This window comes from Protopterus annectens, chromosome 1.part1 (assembly GCF_019279795.1).
Source record: "Protopterus annectens isolate FY-2018-M chromosome 1.part1, PAN1.0, whole genome shotgun sequence".
Taxonomy (NCBI): domain Eukaryota; kingdom Metazoa; phylum Chordata; order Ceratodontiformes; family Protopteridae; genus Protopterus; species Protopterus annectens.
This window is the reverse complement of record NC_056726.1, coordinates 1,890,893,260-1,890,920,864: the sequence shown is the minus strand read 5'-3', so window position 1 is coordinate 1,890,920,864 and position 27,605 is coordinate 1,890,893,260.

The following is a 27,605-nucleotide window of genomic DNA, read 5'->3' as shown; positions in this document are numbered from 1 at the left end:
TCACTTCCCCAGGGACAGATAGGCTGCTCAAGGCTCCCCACTCCCACTGGTGAGCTCAGAAACTTCCTTCTATCCAAGTAAGGCAATGGCCAACACAGGAACTACACACAGCCCAGAATACAGCAAAGCCTGTATACTGGTCCAAACTAGTCGAGCAAAGGCGGGAAAACAAGGAGTATTTTTTTTTGTTTTTTCAGGAAAGCACACAGAAATGCAATTAAGCAAACAGTAAAATCGATTTACACAGGCTAGCACACTTTAGTGGGCAGCCTCAGCAGTTAAATTAACAAAAAAACAGTATTAATCGACCAGAGTCGACCAAAATGCTACTTTTAAGTGCAGATACTTCAGAAATCAGCAGATAGACACAAAACAGTTATAGCTAGTTAAATGAAAGCCAGAGAGGACAATGCAGATAAAAAAGCCAAAAAATACTTAAATCTGGAAAGTGGTCGCTTCTTTCAGTTCTCTGTTGCCAGGACCCCTCTGCAGGACCATGTGAAGCTCTGCTTGGGTATATAGCCAGAAAAAAATGCCCTGAGGCGGATTTTTATACAGGGAACTTGAAAAGAGCTAGAAATGGTCCAAAGCAACTAATAATTTACAGCTCAAGTGCTGAGGTCACTTCCCCCAGGGACAGATAGGCTGCTCAAGGCTCCCCACTCCCACTGGTGAGCTCAGAAACTTTCTTCTATCCAAGTAAGGCAATGGCCAACACAGGAACTACACACAGCCCAGAATACAGCAAAGCCTGTATACTGGTCCAAACTAGTCGAGCAAAGGCGGAAAACAAGGAGTATTTTTTTGTTTTGTTTTTCAGGAAAGCACACAGAAATGCAATTAAGCAAACAGTAAAATCGATTTACACAGGCTAGCACACTTTAGTGGGCAGCCTCAGCAGTTAAATTAACAAAAAAACAGTATTAATTGACCAGAGTCGGCCAAAATGCTACTTTTAAGTGCAGATACTTCAGAAATCAGCAGATAGACACAAAAACAGTTATAGCTAGTTAAATGAAAGCCAGAGAGGACAATGCAGATAAAAAAAGCCAAAAAAAACTGTAGTATTCCTGTTGATGTCCTCGATCTTAGGCCATTCTGACTACCTGTACATGTGTAATCTTTGTGGCACGTCTTGTAATTGCCTAGTACTATAATGATGATATGCACATAGGCAGGGGTTCTCATCTGAACAATGGCAAATGTGTGTGTGTGTGTGTCAGAGTGTGTGATACTGTGTCTGTGAATCCCTGGGTGTGTCTGTGTTTGCATGCTGTCATGGCAGCAGGTATTACTGCTTCCAATGAGAAGCCACTATTTCCACTGGCCTTTATCCTTGTCATCTGCTATACCACTCTTTTACCTCCTCCCTGCTCCAGGTAACTATACCTGTGATGTCACCCACTATGGATGTGATGGCTCTGAACACAGTAGCTTACTACACAGCTATCATGCTCTTGGATCATTAGAACAGTAAACATAATTGAAACATGGGAGATTATAACTGTGATGTGGAAGCTACAAAGTGCATGCAGGTATTGTCATACAGACCTGTGAGTAGTCGACATGTACATATGGGACACTAACCGCAAACACTGACATCCCCTGGCACATGCAACTACATCTGATAGATGAAGGCAGAACATTAAGATCAACATGCTGTTAGTTTTGTTACACATGATACATGCTGTCAAATGTACAAAATGCATTCTAAAACTGTAATACATGGTATGTCTGCTGCCTGTCAACACTACTCAACAATATTACTCTACAGTTGTCTAGCTAGTATGTTCACCCTGTGCATCAGACCATATGAGCATGTCCCTGCACTGATGGTGTGGATGACAGGGATGTGGCACAGGCATCATCATATGCACAGGGTGATAATGTTTGCCAGAGGCGTAGACTGCACCATTGGATGACATCATGTGTGTGTGTTAGGGCCTGTGATATCATTGGGCGTGTGTGGATGTTAAGCGTGTGTGTTTGAGGTGCCCTACATTTGTTTCTGGTGTGTGTGTGTGTGTATGCATGCACGAGGTCTGGCATGTGGCTGGCCTACACAGGGGTATTATTGACAGCTGCAGACTGTACAAAGGCAGGTTTCACAGTTCATGGTGTCCGGCCACGGCCATGTGACCTGTGCCTGCCAGGGGTTGCACGGGCACTACCAGGCAGAGGTCCAGATTAGGTACTGTCTGATGACACATGTCCACTGGAATTGTGTCCTGTTGGGACCGTCCAGGACCATGCGCATGTGGCCTGCTGTGTCCTGATGTGGACTGCACAGCACCAGCTGCACTGCTGCTGCTACTGCCACTATGGGAGCGGGCATGTGCAGTAGCATGTTCACGTAGACCTTCAACAGGTGATGTAACCGACCTACGTCCTCGTGCCCAATGCCTCACTCCTACTAGATGTTCCAGCACAGACATTCCACGCTCGAGTATTGACATGCCACGATCAAGGACCCCCACCATGTCACCCAAGCATCTATCCAAAACATCTGCAAGATGATGGTGAGCATTTGCAATTGCCTGGAAGTTGTCAGTTAATGAATGGACAGCAGCCCTCTGAAGCCTCAGACCTTCTCTGTTGTGCCATTCAGCACATGCCTGTGCCTTCATTACAGCCTGAAACATGCATCTGGTGACTCCAGATGATGTGCTTTGTCTCACAGGGGCATATTGGCCAGTGGTCCTCCTATGAGCAGCACTTGGGACATGCCTGTGTGGGACATCACCAGTCAGTTATCTGGGATCATGGTGTGTAGGCACACCTTCCATAGTCTCCACACTTCCCTGTTCTATGCTACCACCCACCAACTGTCCTTCCTCTATAGTCAGTGGGGATGGGATATGTGTAGGCAGGGGAACTGTGTGCTAGGATAAGGAGGATACAGGTAGAATGGCAATCAATGGCATAGATTCAGCCCCTGACAACTCTGCCTGTGCCTCAATCATACTATCATCATCACTGCTAGAGTCTGTGGGGACACTAACATCAGGTGGACTGCAGGAGGGCAATGCACCTACATCAACACCTGTGAGGGGAAGACAAGAACTGTGCATTACAAGTTATACCACACAGCCACACACAGACACACACAGACACACGCTACATGCAGTTGATATGGGAGATGGCATTCAGCTTAGACAATTATAGTGGTAGTTATCATACATCCCTGAGTTGCACACAACAGCATGCATGTATTATAGCACATGGCATGCACCTTAAACAATTATAGTGGTGGTTAGCATACATACCTGTATTGCACAATTTGTGTTAGCTTATGCCCCATACCTGCAACACAATGCATGCACTTTGCACCACTGCACCACACTGCCATGGTGTGTGCAACATACACCATATGTTAACAGACCATCGCTGACCTTTGTACATCTGCCACTGATGCTTTCTGTTGGCCACCGCCCCTATGTGTGAGGACATGAGCAGAAGGTTATGTCGACTGAACACTATGTTTGCCTGAGTCCTAGATTGCATATCTCCCCCAAAGCAGTGCATGTCTGTTCAACATTATTCCACCTTCCCCTGAGCTGAGTCTACAGAAATTGTGCATGTGGCTGTACACACATATTTGACATGGCTGTCCCTACTTTGCCATGGTGCCACAGACCAGCACAGGTTTACAGTACACCAGCCTGATGTGTGGCATATGACCTTGCCAATCACATGTAGTATGACATGTCTTCTGCTGACGTGTTGAATGACATGCATACATGTGTCACACAATGGTGTCCTTTCCAATCTACAGTACAGTACTGGTGTCCCAATGCAGGGACGTGTTATACCAACATGGGGCTTCAGCTGATGCAATGTTGTCTGTCTGCCCTACAAATAGCAGTGACATACTGTTCATTGAGCCGATGTGCATAGCCATTGCAGGGCATCATGTGGCTTTACTATTGCTATACAGTGTGAGTTACTGACACTGTTCATAGCCATGACTGTGTTCACATACAATACATATCTAATGTGGAATGTGACCCACGTCACTGAGGTGTATAAACACTAAACCCTAATGACACAGGTCACAGAAGGGTATACAGATAACACCCCTGCACATCTGTAACCATATTACTGATGCCTGGCAACTATGCCCACACATGGCTAACTTAGCAGTACTCTATGTCTCACATGCCATCTGTGTACCTCACACACATGAGGAGCAGGCATGACAGTGATGTCTGACACCAGCAAGGTGAATGTACTGTATCTGTGGCCTGATGTGGTTGTATGTGTATGTTGTGCAACACATGTATGTATTTGGATACTGTATAGCTGAATGCATTCATGTCATGACACACTCAAGATGTCCAAGACGTTATGTGGTGATTTCATGTTATGCCTACATACGCTGTGCACAGGCCTGTATGATGTTTAGTATTTAGAATCTGCAATATCACCATTACACAAAGGCCATACATGTATTGTGTTGAGCCAATGTACAACAGGGTGTACACACAAGTACATCACTTCTACTGTGTGTGTGTTGCTTCATGTCTCTGATCATTCTCCATGGTCATGTGTACATATGTTCTGTCCTGGTTGTGATGGCCATCTATTTCACATGTCAGTATTATTCCATATGACATACACCCATAGATGTCATATGCTCCACTGAGGACAGGGTTATGCAGACAAAGGGTGGTATGTATGGGATGTGAGACATCATGCTTTGCAAGATAGTTGAGCAGTGTTGCAGTCATCCCATTACATGTGATTGACATGTCAGATAGCGCATGACATTGTATGACATTCATAGCAAGGGTATAATCCACAAGGGTGTATCCTGTGGGCCAGTCATACTCCAGCTCCGACACATTTAGAGTGTGTGCACACATATGCTCTCTGTACAGTACTGTTTGTATTCCCAACATGTGTAATGCTGATATGTAGTACCTGTCCCTACAGTGGAACACACCTCCACCATTCTATTCACAGTTGTCCACACAATTGACAATGACAGTTTGGAAGGTTTAGTGTAGGTATTTCATATACTCTTCAATTGTTTCACATGGGTAACCAGTGTGATGCATTGCAAGTCTGACCAGTGTCTATTAACAGGACCTCCATACATTATGTGTATGTGTGTTATGGCAGATAGCATGCAGTTAATATGATCTGTGCATTATCAAGCCTGGTAAATAATAACAATCTCACCTGACACAGGCTACTGTCGCTGCAAAATATCAGAGGTCCCTAAACAGGAGTGTCACAGCAGTAAGATCATTATTCACACCTGTATGATAACTACAGGGTGCAATGTCCATGTTAGCACATAAGCCAGTACAATACACTATACTATGGAGTATGCACATCTGTGCATACATAGAGTATCAGACTATAGTATGTGGCATGTGTGCATACATGCCTTGCATATGATGTTACATTACATATTGTACAGTAACACATGCAACTGTGTGAAAAATAGTTGTGTTATATGTGCAGTACTGACTTAGCAGGCAACTCCAGGCTCGGTGGTTGAGAGACGCCCACCTCCATAATACCAGATAAAGCTTGTGGATGGAGGTCTGCAGGTATCCCCAGGTTGGCCAATAGCTCCTCGGTACACATGAGTGGGGGCTGGGTAAGTGGGCTCCCACCTGTTGCACCGTGTTCCCTGGTGATTGCATTAGCACGCTGTTTTGCCCATCTTATGAGGTCAGTGCAGTGTCAGGGCACCTGCTGATAGGTGCGATTGTGACAGCCGACATCATTTACACAGGGCATCCCACTGCTGTCCATCCTGTGGCACATGGCTGAATAGTGTTGAATGGTTGTCGAGGAGGTATGGGATGAGGACCTCATCCTCCAAGCGGGTGTACACTGGCAGCCTGCTACATGGCATACCTGGAAGACATAATGATGGAGACAGGTCACAGTAACTCACAGAGAAGTACAGAAGTACAGCTGAACATACATGTGTATCACATTTATTAAGATTACAAATAAGTCTTTTTCAAATCTACGTGACACTTACACCACTGACATGTTTAAGTCTCACACATTTGTCACTTACTGGTGATGTGATGTTATCACCATATATGTGTGTGTGTCATGTGATGACATTGCTCATACTCCATGTGGATGTTGTCTTGATGTGGGCATGTCTGTTTGCCTGCACTGGTGTCTTTACCTATCAGCACATGCCTGAATATGTTCACATTAATGCAATCGACTTTAATGCTGTGTATATGTCACTTATATAGTCATACATAGCCATTAGGGACATGACCTGTGACCCCGCAGACTTGCAAGCATGTATGTGTTTTGCCATATACATCTACATGGCACTGTACAGCTGTGTAGCATCCTGTCATGTATTGCCTGTGTTGCACATGTGTAACACATGGGACAATAGCAAGCCTGATGGTATTTTTAGGGTTGGATATCAACTATAGCATGTATGGTGATAGTGAACTAGTAGGCTATATGCCGTGGGCCATTTATGAGCCTAGGCAGACAGGTTACCTAGCTGTAGGCAACAGACAGGTAAGGTTCAGTGGCCAGTTCAACCAGTGCCACAGAACTGGTCCACTAGGTTACTGATATATTTGGCATGCGGTCATCACACCATGTCACAGAGAGGGGTGATGTGCAGCTTTGCTAGACAGGGGTGCATAGTATGGCAAGGGTATGTTAAGTGTATGGGACAGAGATCTGTCAGGCATGTTGTGATCCTTTTACTAGCAAGATGGATGTCCATGAAGTATGTGTTTATTTGGGATCAGAGTGTTAAGTGTAGCATGTCCAACATCTCTGTGTTGGGCATGGCTTTATTCAGGGTAGGCTGCATGCTACATAGTGGAGCTAGGGATTGGGAAGGGCAGTGTAGGCCATCTACACATGGGCAATAACCCTTAAAGGAAATATGTGATCTAGTATGGGTCACATGAGTGTTGAGTATGGCTGAACAATTATCTCTATATTCATGGATGGCACCCTGTCATGATTATGGGTGCCACATACCACTACCTGACTGGCATGGTGAAGTAACTATCAAAGGAAATACTACTGTCCAGCTGCATTCCATATACACACAGTTGCCATTATGTTGACCGCTGCCTAGGTGGAAGTTCATGGGTGCAGGGTTTTTAACATAGGGGATGACAATGCAATACTTAGCTGTCAGATTATGGCCGTACACACACCATACATCTGACACACAAAGGCCCTTCTGTATGTTGAACTCAGCACACATTGAGTCAACTATTGTTCCTAGTTCATAGTCATTTGCAAATATCAATAGGCAGATGCCTTCTGTGTTATTCTGTGTGGTATAGATAACAAAGAGGGGGAGTACCAGGAATGAACTCTGTATTACTGTGGCCGGCACTGGTTTGATGTGTGTGTATTAGTCAGACACCTTCTGTTGTGTTGGTTCTGCCAGCAGTCCAGTTGTCAACCACTCCTGTGACATAGGAATATACACCTAGTTTACTGAATGTAGCTGGAACACAATATGGGTGATGGTGTCCTATGACCTGGCAAGGTCATGATATGCAGTGTGAATCAACCCTACTGTCATCTACATCTGTACTGAGTACATCAAATACGTTGATCATGGTTCATGGCCTTACAGACCAGACTCAGCAGGGTAGTTGTGCTCTATTTCCCATTATCAATGGTGTCTCCCCCTTTGTGGGGTGTGATAACTGTTGCTGTGCACCACTCGGTGTGTACACAGCCTGACATGGAGCTATGATTGAACATGATGTGTATGTGGATAGCTGATTGTTCTTACATTTGTGTAGGATGGGATGTTGACAGGTCCCATGAAAGCTGTATGTATGGCTTTAGAGAGTGCAGCTTGTACTTGCATAGTTGTTATTACAGGGGCCCTGTAGTGTACATGGATATATAAATAAGTGTACCTGTTGGGGGGGAGATGGGAGTGAGTTTAGGTTCTCCAAGACCCTATCTGGATGAAAGGTGCTATTTCTGTAGATGCAGTACTTCTCATGCCATAGTGCTGTGCAGCACGGCAGGTCTTGTCGTTGCCATTACGATTAATGACACAGCTATAGAATGCACTGTGCTTGGCCTCATAATATGTGGCTGATTAGTTTCACAGTAGCTTTGTGTGGTTTTATATGGTGTATCTGCATCTTACTGAGGCTGACCAGGGGTCACCTACACTCATGTGTGTTCGCTCTTGCAACAGTTACAACCTTCTGTGGTACAGTTTACAGCATGGTACCACCAGTTTGCCTTTTTGTTTGTGTTTGGTTGAATCTTGGTTCTGTTTCAATGGCACAATCACTGCACGTATGTGACTGCTTAAGGTTCATTTGTGTAGGATTCAGCATTTGCACATGCATTATCCATCTGTATGGGTGCCATGACAGTCACCGCTTTCCTCTTAGGAAACATAACATTGGCATTGGAGACTTACTATGTGTAGCATACTGTTAGTCCTGTTTGTGTGACTACTGTGATCCAGGTCATTGGGGTTGATGGAATCCAACATGCATTGAGCACAGGTGTTGGTACATGAGGAGTCTTCCCAGTTCATAATGGAATAGTTGAGAGTATCCATTATTATGGTTTTCTGTCTCAGACCTAATCTTCCCCATTACAGCACATTATGACAGTTGGGAAATCTGCGGCATGGTGGGTGATCTGTCACAATGTGTAATTTGAATTCCACTCTGGCACAAAGGTAGTTGCTCAGCATAATGCATCTGAAGTTATGCAAGTGCAACTAGCGTGGGGGTGTACATATCCTTCAGGAATATGGACACACCTGTGGCCCATGTGTTCCAATAAAGGATAATGGGCAAGAGGTGAGGTATGTGTTATAACATGGACATGCAGGTGTGCTCTACAGAGTGTTGAAACATGTCTCAGCCACTGCACAGATATGTTCTCCATGTTAGGGATTGACATATGTGTGTCCATACAGTGTTTATGACATGTATCATTGTGTAGCGAGACCCACAGTTTATTGCTTGGCTGTCCCTGTAACAGCAGTGTACCTTCACTTGAACTGCGCATGATGAAAACACTATATGGGAAGCATGAGCCCTAGGCAGTATCCAGATTCCCAGGGATGACAGGTGCAGGCCCTGACTGGCAAATCATCATGGCCTGTCAACCATGTTATCCCAGACAGACAGATACTGAATACCCTTTGACTTGCACCACTACATTAGACAATTGTGGAATACAATCCTTTTGTCCCTGTACTGCAGTATCATTCTGGCCAATGGCAGAATGCTACCCAGGCCTTGGGACATACCTGCATGGGCTACAAGACCTGACAGTTCTTACATGTGTTTCCATGCCGTCCAGGCTACTGCATCACAGGTACTGCACAACAACATGGAATACGTCAGAGCCATGGGTATAGTTCAAAAGGTGGTCTGAGTGTTTGGGTATGTGGCTAATCATGGCAGACAGGCAGCTGACAGCATGTATGCCCTTGTATAGGTTGGTGTGTAACAAAGTGCTAGACTTTGCATTCACAAATGAGTACTGTGGGCATGTTTCTGGCCACGTGTTCTGAGGTGTGGCACAATTATGCAAACTATGTCATACAGTTTGTGTATTTCATTGTCTGTATCTTCCAGCTTGGGAGGTCACTTGTTTGGCCAGATACTTAGAAGTGTCTGTGAATGTGTGTGGTTTCTGGTAGTGTGTGTGGGTGTCCTTACTGTGTTCTGGTAAGGGTATGTGTTGGTTGTGATAATGAGATGCATGTGTTAACCTACACCTCATGATTGCCCAGTCCAGTCATGGCTGTAAACTGGGCTGCCTTCCAGCACCCCAGGGATCCCGCCATTGGCTCTGCACATGACCTGGCAGTTGATGGAGGGGTATCCCTTGCGGTTTATATAGCGCCTACCCTGCTCACCAGGTGGTGACTTGATGTGTATGTGCATGCAGTCTACTGCACCCAGTACCTCCGGGTATTCTGCCACATGGTGGAAGAGACGCATATTGCTGGCCAACTCCTCCTGCATTCGGGGGAAGTATATGTGCTAATTGGCATGTGGTAACATGGCATCCAGGAACTGGTGTATTACCCTGGATGCTGATACCTGTGAGATCCCCATGATATCCCCAGTTGGTCTTTAAAAGGTACCTGTAGTAGCTAGTATTCTCAGGCTTACACATGTCTTCATATCCACTGGGATCGGTTCCCCTCTGTTTGTTCTGGCTCTGAGGCATGGCTGGCACAGCTTCACAAGTTGCTGTAGGATGTCCCTGTCCACCCTGTAATGCTCTACTATATCCAGATAATGTAGGCCCTGGTAGGTTACCCTGGGTCTGAACAATCTCCTCCTCCTCTGGTGCCTGAGGTGGTCGTGTGCATCATCGTCCACACCACCTTCAGTCTCCAACACATGCTGGTGGATCAAAGCTATGGCAGCCCCTAACATGTACATACTAAAAGTTCCCCATCTGTATACACCACTGGTGCAGAGTGTATGGTAATACACAAATGTGTGTGAGATGCTTTCACACTTTATACTATTGTACTATGGATGCTGCTGATGTCAGTGGGTGTGTATGAGCTATTCCAGCTGCAGCATGTCTTAATTATGGGTTTACAATGAGTACTGCAAGTGTGGGGCCTTTACTGTGGCGATATGTTTGCCTGCCTTGATTAATCTGTTGCCCTTTAATTCACTTTTAAACCTGGATCCCCTCCCATTATCAGGCATGCATCCACCTGCCGTCTTTCTTGTTTTGTACTTTCCCTACCCAGTCATAGCAAAATGTGTCTTGTAGTTGATATACTGCAAATCGGCTTTGTTCTGCTTTGACACTTTACTGTTTTCTTTGCAGTACAGCACCTCCCCTTTGCTGTTCTGCAGGTAGCTGCTAGGTGTTAATTAGTCATGTGTACTCCAATTTCCCTGCTGCAGCATTTCCTTATTTCTTTCCTGTATCCTTCCTGTTTCAGCTGCAGTGTGTGCTACGCAAACCCGTTTACCAGGTTTACGTGCGTTTTTGTCTCCGTTCACATGCAAACTCAATTACCTTGTGTACTCTCAGCTAAGCAAAGCTATGGCCAGTTCAACACACCCCTATCCTGCAGCTTTGCCTAGATAGGGGCAAACCTGTTTAGCAATGCTCCAATGTGCTTACAGCAATGGTGACACACCCCTCTCCTGATGTCATCTTTATCTCAAGGGCACACCTCGGTGTTATAATGCTATGTTGTGAGGTGCATTCTTGCACCAGCAGGGAATTTGTGATTCACAATTACTCCTCTCATTTGCATGGCATTGCCTACTAATTCCTAGCTACCACGCATAACACTGTCACAGCCCCTTAGCAACCCTTGCGCCATAGTATGATGTAGCATGCCTGCCATTGACTATTATGGGGAAATCGTGATATGTGTTACATTGTAGTTTTATTCTATATTTTTATATTTTCCTTGCAATCCCCTTTGCGCGCTGCTGCCCTGCGCTTCCACGTCACAGTAGTGCGACTATATATATTAAATGTTAATTTTATATTTTGTACATGTTTTTTTATGCCAATGGCTATATATTTAGCCATTGGCATATATTAACAATATAATACATGTGTTTGGTCGGCTGTCATGGCTTCAATTTTATGTTTGCAAAAATGTAAACCGTTTTCTACGGTTTACATTTCTGAATGCTTACACTATGCCTGCACCACTTCCTGGATCACTACATACCTTCATTTGCATGCTACACTGCTGCACATGGGGTAATTAGCATACAGGGCCCGGGAGTTGTGCAGGCATAGCGTACGCAGGTAGTGCACGTGGGAGCAGCTCATACCTGGATCGCTCGGCGGCCATATTTGGTGTTAAAATGCCGACGCTACGCCTGCACCTGGCGCAAGCTTTATGAATCCCGGGGGTGATGTGTAATGCAGTTGACACATTGACAGGAAAATGGCAATTATGCACATTGGGTGGATACATGCAGATTCAAGCACATGTCTTACTAAGGCAATGGCATAAAGAACATCCTCTGATGTCCTCACACCAGAGAAAAAGCCTTAGTAGTTCTCATGGGAAAGCCAAATGTCATTTTATGGCATCCTCATTATCCAACAAAGCATTTCTTTGTGAGAAATGAGCATAAATTCTTGAATAGGAATACTTAACTGCTGATGTACACAGCAGATAGCTGAGTAACAACATTGTTACCTAAATGCACTTTCACAGTCATATAGACACAAGTGAGTCTAAGGATTTGAACAGATTACCTAAGATCACAAGTTATAAAACACTGAACCACACAAGGACCAAACAGCCTGGAAACCGCCAAATGGGATCCACAGAAATGCGCGACTGATGCAGCAACACTACCAACCAGATATAATCCACAAATGGTTAAAATCCGATAAAAATCCGATGAAAATCTCTTTGAAACATGCACCAGTTTATTTAAGCCTTTAAAATATAGCTTTTCGTCAGTCCCAAGACCAACTTCCTCAGAAATAGTTAGCATTGGGGTCTTTATACTCCCATTATTTATGGCTCTGTCCAGATTTCTTACTCTAACAGGTTAAGAGAGATGCCCCAATGCATCTCTCTTAACCTGTTAGAGTAAGAAATCTGGACAGAGCCATAAATAATGGGAGTATAAAGACCCCAACGCTAACTATTTCTGAGGAAGTTGGTCTTGGGACTGACGAAAAGCTATATTTTAAGGGCTTAAATAAACTGGTGCATGTTTCAAAGAGATTTTCATCGGATTTTTATCGGATTTTAACCATTTGTGGATTATATCTGGTTGGTAGTGTTGCTGCATCAGTCGCGCATTTCTGTGGATCCCATTTGGCGGTTTCCAGGCTGTTTGGTCCTTGTGTGGTTCAGGAGTTTGTTTGTTCTTTTAATTTCTTAAGTTATAAAACACTGCCAGAATCAAACACACCATGAGATGTTGTTTTACAACTGTGACAGTGCACATTTGAATGGATAACATCACCATACTTTAATATAGTGATGTTTTTCTAAAAAAGTATGAAGGTAGTTGAAGTGCACAGTAACAATATACAGCTAGACGTATTGAATGTATTAGAAGCTTTTTCTACACAGAGCAATAGACAGACACAAATGCACAAATATCAATCATTACTTGATCAAACCTCTAATCTCTGTACTTATGCAGTGTAGAGAGCTTAGTATCAACAGCCAGTGTCACAGGATAACTCACACTACAGTTCTGATGTAGTTAATTTTTGATACCATTATGTAACCATTGTGTTTCCTAAACGTGCTATTGCACAGAGGGAGTAATAGGAATTTATATGGTAGCCCTCCACCATTGAAAATACAGCTTGTAAGTGGAAGTTTACATAAGGGGTGATGTCACAATGACAATTGTACATGACATTACACGATATCACATTAGTTAACCAATGTTGGATTCAAGCCCCCTCTCTATCTAATTACACAGTTTAAAGAACACAAAATTAGCTGGAAGTGCCACAGGAGAAGTTTGACTTGTAGTGGTGGAGCGTGTACTTTTGACATGATGACCACATCAGCATAATGCACAGAATATGTTTGCAGTAAAAATGGGATAAGGAGATGTGGACATCCTCTTCCATTTTATAATCATCCCTGACTAGAAGTCAATATTGCTCATCTGTTTAAGAATATGTAAGCCATACCCACACACAAGTTTGCCAAGGTGAGATTTGAATCTTCTACCTACCCAGCTATAAAATAAATAAAACATAATATTAGCCACAGGTGCCGGGAGACAAATCTGACTTGTAAGGGGGGAGACATAGTGCACTTTTGACAGGATGTCCTCATCAGTGTCATGCAGAGAAGGTGTCGAAGGAAAAACTGTGATAAAAGGAGTTGTGTCCAAAGTTAAATTTTTCTCCTACAATGAAGTGGACACAGCACATCTGTTAGTGATGCATTACTTACCAATCAATAGAACCATGCACATACAAACATAAGTTCACCACTGTGAGATATGAACCTCCTACTTATCTAAAGAATACTGTATTACTCAGAAGCACCACGGGAGAAGTTTGACTTTTACTGTGAGAGAATGCACTTTTGAAAGGATGCCCTAATCAGTGTGTTGCAGAGAAGAGGTTTGGGGTAAAAGTGGACTATAGAGATGGAAAAATACTCATCAAGATTACATTTCTCCCATGACAGGAAGATGATACATCACATATGTTTAAGAAGTTATTTGTACCTGAGATTGCAGACAAACGATCACTGGGAGAAATGAACCATTTCCCTGTCTAGTTGCAGACTCTAGAAAACACATTATTAGCTGCAAGCCGCAAAGAAGAAGTCAGATTCATAAAGGAAAGGAGTGTACTTTTGCCAGGATGACCTCATCATTGTGTTACAGAGAGGATGTTTATGTTACAAGTCGGAAAAAGTGTAGAGGGAGCTATTTCCAAAGTTAAATTCTTCTCCTAAGTGGAAATAGACATTGTATATTTGTCATTGAGATGTTACTTACCTGTCAATAGAACCACACACAAACACACAAGTCCACCACTGTGAGAAATTAACCTCCTACCTATCTGCTTATAAAATCTGGAGAACCCAGTATTAGGCAGAAACATCACCAGAACATTTTGACTTTTAAAAGGACAGAGAGGGAACTTTTGATAGGATGACCTCAACATTGTGCTGCAGCCAGGATGTTTATGCTAAAAGTGGTATAAAGTGCAAAAGGAGCACACCCCTCAGTTGTCCAGATTTTGGCAGAATGTTTAAATTTTTACCTCATATTTTTGGTCTATTCCTTATATAATGTGTGATTTTCTTGCACATCACTGAGGACCGATGCCACTAAATAATGACATACATTTAAGTTTCAGACTTTGCATCCTTCAGAAAATGCAAGCTAATGCCAAACCTGTTACTTTATCAACATTCTAAATTTATAAAAGCATTACTTATGATATGTCCCTATTTTTGGACATACATTTAGCCTGTGTCTATATTTCTTGCACTAAGAAGGTGAGAGGGAGCTGTGTTCAAACTTAAATTCTTCTCTTGAGTGGAAGTGGACACAGCACATTGGCACATTTGTCATTGAGGTGCTTCTTATCTGTCACTAGAACTGTCCCCCACACACACAATTTCACCACTGTGAGAATTTAACCTCCTACATCTAGTTACACAATCCTCAGAACACAGTATGAATTGCAGGCTACAACCTCCCCCCACACACAATTTCACCACTTTGAGAACTTATCCTCCTACCTATGTAGTTACAGAATCCTCAGAACACAGTATGAATTGCAGGCACTACAAGAAAAGTCTGACTTTAAAAATCTGAAAATTCACATTTGTAATTAGTAAATCTTCACTGTTTGGAATATCAGCTACTGTGCATCACAGATTTTGGCACAAATGCATATGTCTGGACAGGTCAGTACTATGCTTGTCGCATGTATTGTCATACTTCTCTGCAAAGATTTATATACTATCAATTGTAAATCAGTGGTTTGTAAAACAAGCACTCATGACAGTTCTTCCCTAGATGATTGCATGCAAATAGTAACCATTTATTGTCTCATTGTCATTTGCGCATTATGCATTGACAATACAGACAGTTCTAAAAATGACTGTGCGTTTTTGTATAACAATCATGGATTATGTGTGAAAAAAATTAGACAGCATTGTAACTGTCTGCCTTAATTGAGTCAACATCACTCTGAAATCCAAATATCTTGGTTTCAGAATTCTGTAAAGACATACAGAAGTTATACAGTGACAGAGATACAAAGAATATTAGAATTTTGGGGTCATTTTTTACATCCTTGGGATGTGTTAATGTCATGATTTTCCTACTTAAATAATTATTTGTTGCAAATATTTTTTAACTGTCTTCCTGAAGTACAGTGCTGGCAAGTTCATTTGCACTGCTGATGGCAAAGTATCAGTGAATATGTAATCATACCCTGATGAGTCGAACTTTGAATGGGAATTAGCAGTAGTCTATGGTGACCTATGCCGCCCTTAGTGCAAATAAGCAGTATGCACATACAATTATGTCTGAATCTGATGAAATATAGAACAGATATGTACTATGGTCATGTTTCAGGTGTCATGATTTTTACAGTTGTCATGATAGTTGCAGTTTGTCACTCCTTATATGTATGATACAGGTGTATTCTGAAACACATGAGGAACCAAGCATGTTATTGTTGATGAAAACATAGCTTATGGAAACTGGATGAAGGTTTATTTGATGACACAGAAGGGGTGGGAAGAGGTGGACAGTTTCTGATAGGAATACACATACAGACATACTAACAGATTAGTTTATGGTTCATTTATGCACATATTTGTGTTGTGTTACTTTTTTTTTATCATCATAATTATTCAGCCAAGATCTATGCAAGACAGTCTTCACAACAGGGATGAAGCACACTAACAAAGCAGCAGGATAATAGAGTGTTAATAAAATGTGTAGACAATTGTTACATCCACAGGAGTCATACAAAAACATTCCAAAACACTTTGACATACATCTGGATTCAAACCTTGACATTGTTCCAAGAAAACCCTACCGAGCTGAGTATTACCCAACCACACCACTTAATTCCTATTGCACAAACTTCAAATATGACAACAGACTTAAGCAATAAAGAATGTATGTATCGCTCTTCAATGTGCTCATGACAACTGAAAAATCACACAATGTGTACTTTACATCCATTAGCCTAGTAAATATGAAGCACTAAAAGTGATGATATATAAGGGGAGCATATACAGACATGAAGACAGTGATAAAGAGACACAAAGAATGTTAGAATGTTGGGGTCATTTTTTAAACTTCATTGGGGTGTGTTAGTTACGTTTTTCCTGATAAGTAATCTGTCATGCTATGTCAAGCAAGTGTTTCCAATAGGGAGGAAAGCAGAAGTCAAAAAGTATAAAAGATGATGGAAACATAAGCAGGATAAAAGTGGGTTGTCAAGTTGTGTAGACAACACTATCATGCATAATAGTAATATAATTAAAATATTAAATATGACTTTTACTTATTTCTGGGTTCCACCCATTGACACTATTGCAAAACCATTTCACAGACATGGGAATTCTGTCAATACACCACTTATAAAATGTTAGTTTAAAACCTGAAATTTATTAGTTTGATTGAGCAGTCACAAAACAATGACGCAAAGAAGAATGACACTCTTCATCACAGTAATGACAAATTTAAAATTGCACAAGGGGCCGGATTCACGAAGGATTGCACGGAGTCTAAGAGTAGAGTAAGACTCCATGCAGCCAACATGTCTTCCGAGCGATCCAGGAACAGCCTGCAGGGGCGTGTAAGAGAGCTCCTAAAACTCCTCTTACACGGACAGGGCTAGGATATGCAAATTACCTCATTTGCAGCTGAAAGGCATGCAAATGAGGTAAAATTGTGATTCAGGAAACCCTAACCTGTCCGAGTAAGAGTAGTGTTATTTGTAGAAATGTACTCCATTGACAACTGAGTACGGTTCTGCAAATAGAAAAACAGAGCTGTGACAGCTCCAAAAAAAGGATAAATCCAGTCGAGGAATCATGTCAATGTCCAAAAATATGGCCATTGGCAATGTCCACCGATGCAAAATTAATATAAAAAATGTTTAATTTTTTTTTCACGATCGCCGAAGTTTAAGCGTAGCGCGGCGCCGCACAAACGCAGTGCACTCTAAAAACCAGAAAAGCAATAATTAAAAAGCATACATGTGGATTTTACAGTAATCCCTAAAATACAATGCAAGTGAATGGCAGTCCCAAGACAACATGGCTACCGAGTAGAGGTTGCTAAGGGGTGAAGCTCAGTCTAAGAGATGTAACCAAGCATTAGTAGGCAATCCTATGCAAATGAGGGTAAGGATAGTGAATCTCAAGTTTACATAGCAAAAGAGCACAGTCAGTGGAGTGTAGGAGTAGGATAAGGGGTGTAACAGAGTAAAAGATAGGTGATATCATAAGGGGAGTATGTCTGAGAGAAGTGAAGCTCATTGGAGTAGAGTAGCATGTGTCTTCTGTCAGATACTAATCACTGGAAGAGGTGTGTCAATAGGTACCCTAGCTTAAGGCAAGAAATTGAATGTGTATGCTGTGAACAACACCAAAGTTTCTTGTAGAAATGCCTGCAACGTGTATGCTCGCGTGTGCACGCCTGTAAAACCGAGTAAGCCTGTGTGCACACATGTGCGCCTATGTGCGTGCGTGTCAGCTTGAGTAAGCAAGCGTAAGGTTGTTGCAACCTGTGTAAGTGCGTTTGCGCCTGTGTGTGTACGTGTTAGCAAGAATAAGCATGTGTGTGCGGCGCTGCCCCCCTGAGGAAACAGAAATGGAAAAGGAAGCACAACAAATAGTAGAAAGTTAACCAGGGAGTACTAGCAGAGCTAGCAGGTGCAAACAATCAGAATCAGGCAATTACACAGGCAGTACACTAGCCCAGCCCAGTCCAGTACTTAAAACTCAGCAAACAACTTTCCACTATGTTTTTCTTAGAGACACTGCAAGACTGCAGTAAGCTAATAGAAGTGAAAACTGAAAAAGCTTTACTGAGACTAAGAAATGTTAGGGGCTGCCATTGCTGTTATAAGGCAACATATGCAACATGCTGAGGGTGGTGAGCAACCCACAGTGAGGAGACGGAGAAGAATGTACAGGCCTAGGTAACCTACCAGGGGCTACATGAGCTGGAGATAGTGGAGCGCTATAGAGTGGACAGAGACCTCATGCAGCAAATTGTTGAGCTGTGCAGGCCACGCCTCACACACAGAACCAACAGAGGGGAACCCATACCAGTGGAAACCAAGGTATGTGTTGGCCTAAGAATACTAGCAACAGGTACCTTCCAGAGACCAACTGGTGATATGATGGGGATTTCACAAGCATCAGCATCCCGGGTACTGCACCAGTTCCTGAATGCCATGTCAGCACATGCCGGTGATCATGTATATTTCCCCAATTCCCGTGAGGTATTGGCCCGCAATATGCGTCTCTTCCGGCAAATAGCGGAATACCCTGAGGCAGTGGGTGCAATAGACTGCACGCATATTCACATCAAAGCACCAGCTGGTGAGCGGGGTAGGGTCTACTATAACCACAAGGGTTACCCCTCTATCAACTGCCAGGTCATGTGTGATGCCCAGGGCATAATAATGAATGTGTGTGCTGGCTGCCCTGGAAGCTACCATGACTCCCATATCTGGCATCTGACGCAGCTGTACCAGACATTTGCCAATGGTGACATCCCTCATGGTCACCTAGTGGGGAATGCTAGATATGCACTTGAGCTGTGGCTGATGACACACATCAGATATGCACACACACCGGAACAGGAACACCATAATGAGGCACACGCACAAACACGAAATGTAATTGAGCATGTGTTTGGGCTGCTCAAGTCACAGTTCCGGTGCCTGGACACATCTGGTGGAGCCTTGCAGTACTCACCAACTACATGTACCCACATAGTCATGGTATGTGCTATGCTACACAATATGATCCTGCAAAAACAGCTGCAGCAGGAGCAGCATAGGCCCGGGCACAACAGCCCCCCACCATTGCCAAGGCCATCACAGGCAGAGCGTGGCTCGGAGGAGGAACAACCTGAGCCTACCCCAGTAGGCAGAAGGAGGCATGCCCAGTATGCTTTAGCCTTGGCAAAGTGGCAATGTATAGCATATACACTGGCTCAGTAGGAACCCTGGAAATTATACCTCTGTCCGACTCGCACATATAGTAAAAGGGATGCCTAACTTGACACTACCTGTTAATAAACATGTATAGGGAGTGTAAAAAGTGCATCCGACATAGGCAGCCCTGCAGCACCACCTGAGCCATGATTGCTATGTGTTAAGCAATATAAAGCAGTGCTAAATAGCTCTCACCACTATTTAGTATATGTAAACAAAATAGCACACACTAAGTAGCACAACTACAGGCAATGTTGAGCATTATACAATTCCTCCTCTAAAACATGCACGCTGATTGGCCAGCCCAACCAGCGTGCCTGTTTTAAATCCCTCAATATACTAACGGAAAAAGGTCCGGTCGCCCGGACTTTTTCCGTTAGTATAAAACACTGTCTCGCTATGTTAAAAGAGTTTAACATAGTGACACAGGTTTAAAAAAAGCAACGCAGATCTCCGTTTCTTTTTTTAAAGCTGTCTCGCTATGTTAAACTCCTTTAACATAGCGACAATGTAAAAGCAACGAGATCTTGCGATCTCCGTTGCTTTTAAACCTGTCTCGCTATGTTAAATGAGTTTAACATAGCGAGACAGCTTTAAAATAAGCAACGGAGATCTCCGTTGCTTATTTGAAAGCTGTCTCGCTATGTTAAACCCATTTAACATAGCGAAAAACAACGGAGATCTTGCGTTCTCCGTTGCTTTGCCACAACTCTGATGTACTGCGTAGGCATGCAGTACATCAGAACTGCCATGAACACCAGACAGCTGCGGAAGGGCAGCAAAGAGGCATTATACAATGCCATTATTTAAGAAAAGTAATTATTTCTTTTCTTAAATAATGTCATTGTATAATAGCAATAACCCACTTCTGGGTGTGGGTAATGCTGGATTTACCCACGGGTGTCTTTGTTTGGTCGGGCTTAGCCGGGACCAAACCACGCCAACCGTGGGTAAATCCAGCATTACCCACACCCATGCGTGGGTTATTGCTATAATATTGTGCACTGTTCAGCAATGTTGGTTATCCTTGATCAATGTTGTGCAAGTCAGGTCAAATTTGGGCATAGTTCATCCAAAGCAGGTAAACATGTTCATATTTGCTTCACTTTTCTTGAAGCAGTCTGTTCTGCCATGTCTGAAAACATGAAGCAATGACAGTCCTCAAACCCATGATACAGTGCATTATAGTCATAGTGCAGAACCACTAAACCATGACAGCATGTCAGTGGTCAGCTTGCATGAAAAAATGTTGATAAGTCAATGCAAAGTATCTCATGGAAACCCTGCAGGCATAGCATAATCCCTGTCGAGTTAAGAAACAAAGGTGAGGCCTGCAGTAAGAATAGAACCTGATATTCCACACACATATAGTATAAATGTTAATATTGGTAATGTTCACACACATCAACAAATGTCATTGACCTCAGACAGCAACATACTGCAAGGTCACACTGGGCATGCTCACACACTTGAATATATGAGACAAATGTCAGGCAACAAAACACTGAAAGTCTGAACTGTGCATGCTCACACACTTAGGGCATGTCTGAGTACAGCAGTGGGCCACACATATCCGTCAGTTGCATGTGTCAACCCAGGAACCTCACACTATTTACCAATCTGCTATGTGCACACAGTTATATGACAACAGACAAATATATAATATAGTTAAACCCTGTCATAATCAAATATGTTATGCCGATACTTAGGTTGTTCATAGAAAGTGGGAAAGCAAAGAAGAAACAAAGCCTGCAATCAGTACCATCACTGAACAATGTGCATCCCGAACATTATCATAGGTTCAGAGGTTGACACTAGGCTATCTGCCCTATAGCATGTATAAGTCTAGGCACAGTGTGTTTTGCTTTTGCAACCCTGCTAGATTAGTAGACTGTGCCTGTGAATAGTAGGTCACATAAGATATTCCACATATGTTCATTTTATTCTGCCTCTGTTTAGCAGGGACCCAGAACATATCCCAGGGCTAAACATACAATCACCCATCCACCTGTAAAGATGTCACCTGTAGGTGGTCAGTGTGTGTCTCTGCATATGTGGGACTGGGATCTCATTCCCGAGTGAGTGCAGTTTCTGAGATGGGAATCTGCTCCTCCAGCATGTCCTATTAACATCAGTGCTGACGTTCCCATTCCCAGAGCGTGTAGCTGTAAGGGACTTTGATATCCTGAGGTGGACCCTGTCCATCAATGCTGTGATGGACATGGCTTCAAACAACAGGCACAGATCACATCCAAGTAGGCAGTAAGCAACTGAGGAGAGCTGCGGTCACCGTAGCCAAACAGCACATACCATCTGTGTGAGTCCCTAGATCCACTTGGTTCTGTACATTTGTTGACATTACAGTTGCTGCAGGTGTTGGGTAAGGTACATCCAAAATGGGCCATTGTATCCAAGCATGGGCCTGATGAGTATAGGGGCACAATGACCCCACCTGATCTAGATGTAAAACCCTATGGGATAAGGTGGGCTATATATAAGGTGTGTCCAACAACATTGGCAATGTGAATGTCAAAGGCGAGAGTAGTAACTATTCATGTCCCCAAATCACAAATCACACACACCTTACGTGATGTATCATCACCTATGTGGTAATGTGTGGGCACATTGTTACTACCAAAGGTGATGACTATGCATCTAATGGAAGATATCTGTAGGTCATGGCTCTGGCACCAGTTATCCATCTCTGTGAGACCCTTCTTGAGGATGCTTGTGGCAGCTGTGGAGTCGATTATGGCACACAGTTTGCAGTCATCTGTGAACATGGTCAGCCATATTCCTCCTGTGTTAGCCAGTACATCTGAGAAATATATATGGAACAAGAGAGGTCCCAGGACTGAGCCCTGTGGGATGCCACATGTAACTGGTGTATAGTCAGATATGGCACCTGCAATACTGACCATGTGGGTGCTATCCATGATCCAGTTAGCAATCCATCTTGTGACATATGTGTAGATATTGAAGCCGGTGAGCTTATGTATAATGTCCGAGTGGGGTATTGTGTTGAACTGTTGTGCGAGCTCCAGTTAGGCTGTGTGGACAACCCTCTGTATGTCTATGCACCTGTTAACTGTTTAAATACATCAAACAGGTGCAAGAGGCAAGATCTGCCCACAACAAAGCCAAATGGTGTAGGATCCAGGGTCTGTAGGTTCACAATGTCTATGTGTATGTGTTCCATGATGATATGCTCCATAGCTTAGCAGACCAGGATAGTTAGGCATTTAGTGCGATATTTTCCAGGGTCCCTTGTGGCACCACCACTGTGGAGTGGGAACACTGTTGCTGTACGCCATTTCTTGGGTACATATCCTGTAGTAACTCTGATATTGAACAGTGACATAATGTGAGTGTGAATTTCGTCATGAATCTTGTGTAAGCCATAGGCCGGGACACCATCTGGTCCCACTGATGCTGTGTTGTCTGCTATGGAGAGGTCAGCACTCACCTGTCAATCTGTGATGTCAGGGAGGCTAAACCTTGTTTGGATGGACATGTGCACTACATGGGGGATGGTGTGGAAACATTTCCACTGAACCTGTTTGACAGGATGTTTGCAATGTCATTGGGTTCACTGTATGTTTTGTCATCATGCAGTAACTCACAGCATATGTGTGAGTTCCCACCCAGGTCCCTGACATAACTAAAGAAGGCCTTGTGATTGTCCATAGTGTCTTTTGCAAGTGTCCGCTATAAGTGGCCCTTAGATGAATCACCAAGTGATTGTAGCTATCCCATAGTACTGATCAGAGATGCCTTCCTGATTTGGATTGTGCTCTATCATGTAGTAGCCTCCTCCTGTCCTTGTGTAGCTCATTAATGACTGTGGTCCACCAGACATGTCCCCTGCCTTTGGAGGAGTGAGTCTTGTAGTTATCTAGGATAGCACGATCCATGCATTCCAGTAGTTGTCCATAGAATGTGTTTGTAAAGGATTAAGTGGTCTGAGCCGTGATTAACACTGCCCCAGGGTCTTTGACGGATACCACCTCGGTTTGTATAAGTGTGACGTTTGCTTATGAGAAGTACTTCACTGAGATCACCTAGGATGTGTGTGTGTATGGGATATGTATGTCCAGTGAGATGAATGTATGTTCTGACCTTAACAATGAGGGGTATACCTCTGGTGTGGAACATAGAGTCCCCATGTTGGTGATGATCAGGTCCCACATGTTGTAACCCCCTGTGGTTGTGGTGACCAGTTCTGCCATAGCATATGACTCTATAAATCCTAGCGACTGTTGTGCGAGTGTGTTGGTGCTTGAGTGGTATTCCCAGTCAATGTTTGTGTATTTGAAGTCACACAATATAATGGTGTTTGGAGAGACCTTCACATTTGCCATTGTTCCCAGGAATACCGAGTGTTGTTCCCAAGTTTGGGAGTGTGGTTTGTAGCAGTCTACAAACTGAAATGCAGTTTGACCCACTGTCAGTTGCACATGCACATTCTCTGATGCTTTATGCAGTGCTACCAACCCGTAGGTGTGTGTATGTATGATGTATATGGATACCCCACCTATTGTTGTTGGCCGGTCTGAGTCTTGTGTCCGAAAGGCATGGTATGAAGTAAACCCTGGTAGTGCTGGTGTGCTTTTGGGAGCCTGAACCAGGTGTCTGTTACTGCACATATATCAACAGTCTCCATACTGATGTGAGTCCTGAATGCATGCATTCTGAGGGCTAGACATCTGTTATTGAGCAGCATTACTCTCCGTTTCCTTTACCCTGTAACGTGTATGGAGTTGTTTTTGTCCTCTGAGCCTCGCTTCAAACAGCCACTATGTGTGTGGCAAGAGCCTTAGCCAGTCTTTGAAAGCCTAGGGGTGACAGGTGCATGGCATCCATAGCAAATCTACGTGGCATGTTGAGCATGTAATCCCAGGCTGACAGACACTGGATCCCCTTTGGATGACAACAATATGTTAGCCAACTGTTAAAAGTGATCCTTTTGCTTGTATACTGTGACCTAATTCTTGGTGAGGGTAAGATGCTACACAAGGTCAGGGTCATACTGTCCTGGGCTACATGATCAGAGAGCTCCTCTATGTCTCTTGTCATGTAGTCCACGGAGGAACGTATGAGGGTTTACACACCAGCATGGTCAATGATGGAGCCATATTTGTACTTGCAGTGGACTGACAAGAGTGCATGTGTCATGTGGCAGATCCTGGCACCCGACAGACAGCACAAAGTGACAAAGTGACCTTCTCCTTGTTCAGCCTGGTGAGTGGGATGTCAGTGTGACCGACAATTACAGTCACCTATTACAAGTGTATTAGGTGTGTTGTGTAGGCCAAAGGGCAGTAACTGTGTGGCACACTGACTTTGTGAACTATGTGATATGTGTGTATAGTTGTGGGTTAGCAGTTGTTTGGGTGTCTGCTTTGGATGTCTCTGCTGCTCAGGCAGAGTATATTTAGAGGCTCCGACTATGTGTTTGTGTGGTAATGTATTTGGTTTGCTGTTGTCATAGGTCCATGTGAGACTGGATTTGTGGTGTGTGTGTGGTTACCTGATTGACTGTGCCAGTCACGGCTTGGGAGAGCTCAGCCTCCTGTCTTTCTATACAGTTGCATCTCTCACATATATCTCAGTTTGTTGTTAGGAGGACAGGGTTCTCTGTGTACATAAGGCAGTTGTAAGAATGCGTAAAATTCCAATATGCACCAGCTGGCCTGGAGAGTACACACGAAACCGACCTTTGGACGTGCCAGGATATAATGATGACATACACTGTTGATTGATCACAAAGGATCAGTAGTGTGTTAAGTGTGTAAAAGAGTATAACAGGGGTTTAGTGTTCATGTTTGTCGTTGCTTTGGAAAGATTATCTGTGAAGGAGTATAGAAAGAAGCATTACACCTTCTTCAGCTATGTCAGAAATAGCAATGTACAGTCATATATGAGTCAGGGTCAACTGTACCTGACTGACAATGTCGACATCCTGTCAGACAGGCCCATATATACATACCCACCTCCCAGTGACAAAAGGCCCTATCATCATACCAGGAGATATCACATGTAGAATGTGTAAACTGCTCCTCCCAAAGCCAAATGAATCCCATCACGTGGATAGCATTGTTTTCCCATATGTGTCATAAGTGAACAACAGAACAAACAGACCCTGCACCTGAACAGTCTGTTGAACCTCACACTCCCTACAGGATCTTACACTGTTGAATGTGTTACAGCAACATGTGGCACACCCCACAAGTGTTGGTGCACAACAGACCATGGGAACTATAGTCCTATAAGCCTATGCAGTCTGATCTGGTAGGCCATGGAGTCCATCATGATTGCAGTCTGGAACAGAGCTATTGTAATCCCCCAAACACACAACCCAAACGTCTGTGGTATGTTAATGAGCAGATCATGCTCCCCAAACCTGCTAGATTGTTTTCAAGGCAGCCACCCAGGACATACATCACTGAAAGGAGCAACACACGTCCCACATAGACTTTGAATAGCCCTTTATCAACATCACAAACACATGTTGTATCCACAAAACCAACAATCTGTGCATAAATATGTATTGTCCTATGAAGGAATGGCAATTTGTCCACAGATAGATCACACAAGCTATGAATAGTGGATTCCTGTTCAAGCTGTTCACACCTGCTGACCCATAAGGTTCATTCCTGGGATTGCATAAAACTAAGTGCACACACATTACTATGTCCAGTCTTATGATGTCAGCATCCTTCAAATATAGCAGGAGAATATAAATCACACAGTAAAGCATATAGTGCGTCGGGTTAATGCGTGTATCTCTCTATTATCGTAACATACTTAGGTAGGGGTTTGAATCCTGCAATTGCTGTGTGGGGGGTGTATGTGTGTGTGAGCCCCTTTGGGAAGAGTGTGCTTTTTGTAGACTTTCACAACACATTAAAAGAGGTGAACACCTCTTTGCCAAGTCTGATGATGTCAGTATCCCACAAATACAGCATTGGAGATTCCAGCACCCAGTAAAGCATATAGCGCGTCGTGTTAATGTGTATCTTCCTAGTATCATAACAGAGTCAGGTAGGGGGTTGAATTTTGCAATAGCTGAGTGTATGTGTGTATAACTCCCTTTGAGAGTAGTGGCCTTTTTGGAGACTGTGAAAACACATTAGAAGAGGTGAATTCCTCTTTGCCAAGTGTGATGATGTCAGTATCCCACAAATACAGCTTTGGCAAAGAACACTCCCAGTAAAGCATATAGCGCATTGTGTTAATGTATATCTCACTAGTGTCATAACATAGTTAAGTAGGGGTTTGAATCCTGTGAATGTGTGTGAGGTTCCCTTTGAGAGGAGATGCCTTTTTGGAGACTGTGAAAACACATTAGAGGAGGTGACTTGCTCTTTGCCAGGTGTGATGATGTCAGTATCCCACAAATACAGCTTTGGAAAAGAATACTCCCAGTAAAGCATATAGCGTGTTGTGTTAATGGATATTTCACTACTGTCATAACATAGTTAGGTAGGGGTTTGAATTTTGCAATTGCTGAGTATGTGTATGTATGTGATTCCCTTTGAGAGTAGTGGCCTTTTGGGAGACTGTGAAAACACATTAGAAGAGGTGAATTGCTCTTTGCCAAGTGTGATGTTGTCAGTATCCCACAAATACAGCTTTGGAAAAGAATACTCCTAATAAAGCATATAGTGCTTCGTGTTAATGCGTATTTCACTAGTGTCATAACATAGTTAGGTAGGGGTTTAAATCCTGCAATTGCTGAGTGTGTATGTATATGATTCCCTTTGAGAGTAGTGCCCTTTTGGGAGACTGTGAAAATACATTCGAAGAGGTGAATTCCCCTTTTCCCGGTTTGATGATGTCAGTATCCCACAACTACAGCAGTGGAAATGAAAAATCCCAGTAAAGCATATGGTGCATTGTGGTAATGCATATCTGTCTAGTATCATGACATA